We start from the raw sequence: 7,367 nt of genomic DNA, 5'->3' as shown, positions 1-7,367 counted from the left end.
GTTAGGGTTCTCTGAGACCTCAAGGCTTAGCTTTCAGAAAAGCTTAAGGGCCCGTGTCAGGCCCAGCACTTGAATTTTAGTGGATGCTTGGGGCTGCTTCAAGAACTGTGACAGTAATACAGGTTAAAATAGATTTTGAACTGCCAGAGAACCCAGCCAACATTTAAATAACATTTAAATAGGAGAAAATGTGTCCTGAGTTCCAAAACATGACATGAGGGGGAGCAGAATACATCACTGCAGAATGTGTCACTTTGGCACGTGGATTATTTTGAGCTGAAGACAATCAGGAACCGGTAGACTCAGGAAGAGTTGTTTACCTCCCCCTTAACCGCCTTAAAGAATTTAGGTGGGGGGCTTATTATACCAGGAAGAGAGCTATTACCAGAGATAACTTTTTATAACAGAAAGACTTTATGCTTGGCATGGCAAGCATTTGTTTACCAAACATTTGCTCTTTTCATCTTCCTGTGAATCGTCTTCCTCCCTTTGAAGCCCCAGACCGTTAACCCATTTCCGTTTAGCTCAAGATGGTATTTAAGCCTAAATTATCTGAATGTAAAAGAATCTCATATTTTTATGGGGCTCCCATATGCACAAACTTTGTTTTTCTTCTGTTAATCTGTTTTATGTCAATTTAATTATTTATTAGGCCAGCCAAAGGACTTAGCAAGAGAAGGAAAGAGTTTTCTACCCCTACACATAACAAATGAACTTTCAGAAAATAAGGCTGTTTGCAAGCTAGAGATGGCCTCTTGTCTCTACAGCCTCTACCTACTTGCAAAGAGGGTACAGTGGAGTAAACACTGCCTTAGGAGACTGGGGTTCTCGTCCCAACTCTGCCATTCATGTCATCCCTAGAGACTATGGTAACTCATCGATAAAATGGACATACCACTTTTAATATCTTCTGTGCCAGAAATTAGGAGAACGGAACAGGCTGTCTCTGGCAATTCCAACCAGGATGTAAAATTAAAACTGAGCTCTAAGAGGTTCCTTTCCTGCTGTGAAGAATTCTTGCATTGAATGATTTATGAAAAGTTTGGGGACTGACTTAAAGGATCTTCCTTCCCAGAGGAGTTTATTAATTCAAGGATCACAGCAGAGAGGAGAATAGGGAGTGAGGTGGGAGGGGGAGGCTGGCTGTGTGGCAGGTCCCAAGGTTCACAAAGGGACCACGGGTGACCAATTTATTTCTTGCTGCAATGTTTCGTTTTTCTCAAATCAGGAGCCCTATTGCATCTCAATAGTCTCAAAGTAGCCATTTGCTTTCATTCCAAAGAGCAGTCATTTGCCACCTGCAGGTTTGCATTAACATAAACTATGAAGACCGGCTTTTTGTTCCAGAAAAAAGACTTTCTGTAGGGTTGCTTAAGGCAATCAAACACTCTGCTTAAGAAAGGCAGAATTAATTGACTGCAAAAAATAAACTGACATTCTTCTCCAAGAACTGATGAAGGGAAATAATCTTGAATGGGTTTGTAACTGGTCCATTTACACAATTTTTGTTATTTTAAATGACTCAGTGAGCTTTTAAAGTCCAGGGGGCCTCAGTTTAGTGAAAATTGCCCTGGGTGAGATGTAAAACATTGACACAAATGCTCATCATCCTCCGCTAGTGTTTACTACCAACATTCAAACTGCTGCTGCTGGTTCCTTAAGGGGCAGTAAGCTACTAAATGCCAAGTTTTATGTTCACATTTCTATTATCATTTTGCTAATTATCTCTTAATAGAAACTTTTTGTGATTGGCCTTCATCAACCAGTTGGCAATGGGGCAGATTTGAAAGAGAATTTTTCTTTAAACACATCATTGTACTCAAGTCCACTCAGGGGTGAACACTGGCAAAGGCCTGAAGGTGGGAGCGATAGTGACAATGGAGCCTAGGATTAACAAAGCCAGGTAAACAGAGCAGTGGTCTTGGAACTGAGAAGTTGTAGGTTCAAGTCCCTGCTGGGTAAGATAAAAGATTTATTGTTCGAGCCAGAGCACTTTTGAGAATAAAAGGGGGTGCTGTGCTAACTGGACCAGGTACCAGAAAGTCAGGATGCATGGTGACCACATTACTTAGCTCCTTAGCAGCTCTGTGACTGTGGAAAGTCACTTGACTTTTCCGAGCCTATTTCTTAGCTTCGCAATGAAGAAAACAAATGTTCTGCAGAATTTTTATACTTAGTGTCAGGGAGAAAAGAGTTTTCTTCTACCCTTCCATGTTCTTCTGGCTGGTCTAATAATTAAGTTGACATGAGACAGAATAACAAGATAAAGTAAAATTTAATTATGTACATACAGGGCCCTATAAGAATATGAGACCTACAAGTAAGCAGGCAGGCAATTAAACTGATATCTCTTTCTGAGCTTCAGCTGAGACTTATATACTGTTTTTGCCATTCAAGGAGAAGGGGTAGAGGTCTGAGACTTCAAAGGGGAAAAAGACAATTTACAGGAAGATGGAAAAACAAATGTTTGGCAAACAAATGCTTACCATGCCATGCAGAGACAATGGGACACAGAGAGGACTTTGAACAAGCAGGCCTTGCTAAATTTGCCCGAGTCTACCACACCTAGTTCATATTTTTCATAGTTATCTTTGGTGATAGTTCTCTTCCTGGACCAAGACCTCTATCTAAAATTTTTTTAGGCAATAAAGGGGGAGGTAAAAGCTCTTTCCGAGTCTTTCGGGCCTCAGTTGTCTTCAAAATAATCTGCGTGCCAAAGTGGGACATTCTGGGAAAAAACATTTTGAACCCCTTCATTAGTCTTGGGGATACACATAAATAAACTTTATAACTTGTAAAACATGTACTATCATTGTTAATAAAGTCAAGCTTACTGCTTGCTACTGAAAGACTGAATATACAAATGGACAATGACCAGATCATATATAAAAATAGAACTTCAACCCACAACCTGCAGGAAACCAACCCCTTATCTATTATAAACAGCCTCAGATATCAGCCTGCTATAAGTTAGACTTGCGAGAAGCCAGTTTGCTATCTCTAGTGACAGTCCAAGAAGCTAAACAATAACCTCTGTAACAATCCGCCCCAAATGGCCAGTATTTGATTAATAACTGACAGCTTCCCTAATTTTTATCCCCACTTCCAGTCTAGGACCAATTAAAGAAAACCAAACATGTACTCTTAACCAATCACATAGAAAGTTCCACTTCTAGTTAGCCAGCCTACAGCTTCCTCATGCCAATAGCCTTCACTTAGAACATCTGAAACCTTTCTTTTCTTTCCACTAAAAAGCTTTCCCACACCTCTGCCTGCCTTTGAGTCTCTGCCAAAACACGTGACAATGGCTCACTTCCTAATTATAGCAAGCTCTGACTAAATAGCCTTTGCTCTTCTCATTTGGTTGGTCTTCATTTATTCTCACATCTGATGTTCCACCTTAGGTCCCAGGATATTGAATAGAACTTTCTCTGTTTTCTTGGAATTGTTAATAAAGCTTTAAAGCTGAGGAAAATAAGACTAAGAGGAACCCAACAGGTCCAGCTACCGTTATGTCATCAATCCCCACAGCCTAAATCAGAGTAGAAATATTCCTGGAGTAGTAGAATTACCCTAGCAGAGTGCTGAGGATTCTTAAGCAAGGATATTTGTGTTTCTTGTGATGTAATTGACTCCACAAAAATTAGCAGAACTTGAACCTTCTCATTGGTATGCTGGGTTGGCAGCTGCCTGCTGACAAGAGGACCCCAGCTCAGAAGGGACTGAGAGTTGTGGTCAGAAAAGGTTATTCAGAATATAGACTACATTTCCCATTCCCTTTGCACCTGGATGGACTGAGTTCTGGTAAATAAGATGAACAGCATCTGTGCAGTACAGAGATCCTGCCAGGCTTTTCTCTCTACAGAGGTTTTTGTTTCCTCTCTTTAGTCTCTCCTCTGCCTTCTCCATTCCTAGTGGATGCACAAGTAGAGTGGGAAGGAGTGAGAGTAGACTGTGTCCCCTTCCCCAGGCCCCTTGGTCATAGCCAAGCTGGGGAGAGGGGACAGAGCATCGAGTTGGATGTGAAATTGAAGCTTTTCATTGGACTGCACCAGGCTAGACTTTTTAATACCAATGTGACCAAGAAGTTTTGGGAGTTTCGAAAATGTCATTAAGGAAGAGAAAATAGGTGCCTCATGGATATTAATTGAATGACACTGTACTATTTACTACATCCAGATTTTCACATGCTCTGTTTTCTTAAAATGGGGGTACACGTGTATGTTGTGCAGAATATTTATAGACTGAGGTTGGGGGAACCCAGAACTATGATAAACATCTACCAAAAAGGGCACCAGTAGCCAAAATATATCCCTTTAAACTTCAGTATCCTATAGCATCCAGGATCCTATCCTAAAGAATCCTTTTTTTTTTCTTTATTGTTAGATACAGAGTTAGGTGGTCAACAAATGACTGATGGATCAATGAATAAATAATTTTAAATGAAGATTATTTTTTAAAAATATTTTTATCAAGCAGGCAGAATCTATCCTCAAACTTCTCCCTACATTTTAAAAAGTTTAAAATATAATTTCTGTACATATACCCAGCAAAATAGAAGTTTGGAACTGGAATTACAGCCTTCTAAGTATTAATAAAGTAAGAAACTAATTCATTTTACATAATTTGAATCCAAGTTTAAACGTAAAGATGGCTTAAGCAATCACTCATTTTGTGATAGATGCTGACACCTACTGGCCATATTTGATATTAAATGCTTGATATGTTTTCATCAAGAAAAAATGTTCCCAGTTCTTAGAGAGTGAAGTTTGGAGGGGGCTAAGGGGAAAATAGTGGCTCCAAGGAGTGGAAGTGGAACCACTGGGAAATGGAGACCCAAGGGTTAGAAAAAAACTAAGGAAAAGAATCATGGGGTAGCTTCTAAAATGTCCTCAGTTAGTTGACCCCAGAACTCCTGCCTTACCCACATAAACCCTTCCTCTCCTTGAGTTTTTCACTTGGAGTCTAAGAAATTTTATTCTAGGTGCACAGTTCCATTTTCAAAGTAGGTTTTGGAAAAGAACCACTCTCCAAGCCACCAAACAGAAGCACCCCTGCATTCCTTTCTGGGCATTACTGTAGCAATTGATTATCAACATTATTGTTGCTGGCAGGTTTTGGATGCTTACTCTGTGGTACGGAGCTAAGTGCTTTATAAGTGTACAGACCCCGGAGTCAGGCTACCTTGGTTCCAAAACTGGCTCTGTGATTTACAAGTTTGATGACTTCAGTCAAATGACTTAATCTCTCTTTATCTCTAAAATGGAGATAATAATGCCTATCACATAGATTTATTGTGGGGTTTTTAAAAGTTTACATGTGTAAAGTGCTCCCAAAAACACCTGGTACATCCTAAGTGCTATACAAACATTATTATTACCTTACTTTATCTTTATAATAATGCTCTAAAATAAATACTGCTATTTTTAAAATGAGGAAACAGGCTTAGTGTATGAGTTAGAAATGCTTTCAGCTTTAAATACCAGAAAAGCTGACTAACAGTGACTAAAAGTTCTCTCTCTCTCTCTCTCTCTCTCTCCCTCACCCCCCTCCTCCCTTCTCCATCTTTCATATCAAGTAGTCCAGAGATAAGTGGCTGCTGGCTCCTGGTTCATGGTTCAATATGCCAGGGCCAGTTTCTTGGAGATTGTTTAGATCTTTTCCTCATGGTTACAAGATGGCTGCCCAGTTCCAGGCATCGTGTCCGTTCAATAAGGAATGGGGATAAGGAAGGAAGCTGGAGCCACTGGCTTCATATGCTCTTTTATCAGAAGAGCAAAAACATCTCAAGAAACTCTTCCTTTGGCTTTTATTTGTATTTTATTGGCCAAAACTGTGTCACTTGGCCACTATTGGAAAAGAGAGTATTTAACTTTTCTAGATTCTGTAGTAGAAGGCAGCAAGGGAGAATGGAGTTGGGAATGCGACCAAAAAAGGGAGGGGGTTCTATAATAAAACCGACAAGTCCAGTCACATAAAGTAACCTTGCAGGATGATCTGATCATAAATTCCTATTCAGGCAGGTCATGGAGAGTAGTCACATCCCAGACATACTTAACATCTTTAGTTGAAGATTTATCTTTGTCTTAGCAAGTCTTGTCCATTGTTCTTGTGCATCTAAGTTAACATATCTTTGAAATGCCAGAATAAGCCTCTTTTTCATACTCTCATGGGTACATATAATCTTGTTAACTATCTTGTAATCTAATCCCTACCTTGCTTTCTCCCACCAAAACTGATATTCTCTCGAGCATTTGGGATCTTGCTTCCTGGCAATTTTCGTCAGCTTGGCTCAAAACAACTTTTATAAAAATTCCCTACAGGTTTAGACATTTCTTATGTTGACAGGAATGACTGTTGGATTGGCCAGCGATCTGCATCTGCCACATCTTAGACAGGAAAAATCACATGGTAAGATCATGTCAGTACTAAGTACTAAGTGCCAGCATTCAAATGCAGACAGCCTGGCTTTTGGTGTTTTAACTACCATGCTATATTAATACTGTGCTAGATAGTCTTCCTTTGCCCCTCCAGATCCACTCTTCCCAATCCTGATGTGGGTCCTGGAATTCTGTTCTCTAAGAACTCAATCCACTCGGCGTACCATTTGTTTCAGTCAATGGTACTGGAGGATGGGAGGAGAGTGGTCAGGGTATTTGCTCCCCCAGCTCCCTTTTGCCAGGCTCTGGTTTAGCATATGGTATTGTCCTCTAACTGATGGCCACAGCCTACCAGACAGCCTCTCTCCTAGTGGCATCCACGAATATCATTCCTTCCCTTCCCCTTCAGGCCCAGGAGTAACAATGGCTTTCTACTATCGAAAGTCCCTTGTTGATCCTCTTAACCCTGACATGACAGATTAATATACCATCTGTTTCCCGTCAGAACTCTGAAAAACACCTTACATTCACATAGTGCCCTGTAATATCATTTTATGTATACTCTCTCTTAAAGGGTCTTATGCTTTTGAGATTTTGACCTCCAGCCTTGCCCCATACATCTTTCTGGTACCGCTATTTCTCATAATGACATGCTCCATTAGCATATGCACAGCAACTTTGCTATAGAATGAGGAACTTTTAGCTCCATAAGGCATACAAGAGAGAATTCTAGCTACATGGCTTCCTTTCATAGTCCAGTATGACATGGTTTAGTTTATAGAGTTTCAGTTTCATCGCTGCAACTTGAACCTCTCCAAGGCTCTCCTGCTTAATCTGAGCCCCACTCCTTGATCAAGTCTTTCTAACAAGAATTCCAGTTTGTCTGTCTTCTTCCTTTATAGCCTTTGCTCCTAAGAAGCTTGCCCCATTGTAATTCTTATAAGTCTCTTCCTCTGTCTGGGCTAAATTCCCCTAGCATCTCCCATT

The sequence above is a fragment of the Pteropus alecto genome, unplaced genomic scaffold (genome assembly GCF_000325575.1).
Source record: "Pteropus alecto unplaced genomic scaffold, ASM32557v1 scaffold88, whole genome shotgun sequence".
Taxonomy (NCBI): domain Eukaryota; kingdom Metazoa; phylum Chordata; class Mammalia; order Chiroptera; family Pteropodidae; genus Pteropus; species Pteropus alecto.
The sequence above is the reverse complement of the archived record's forward strand: the minus strand, read 5'-3'. Positions refer to the sequence as shown.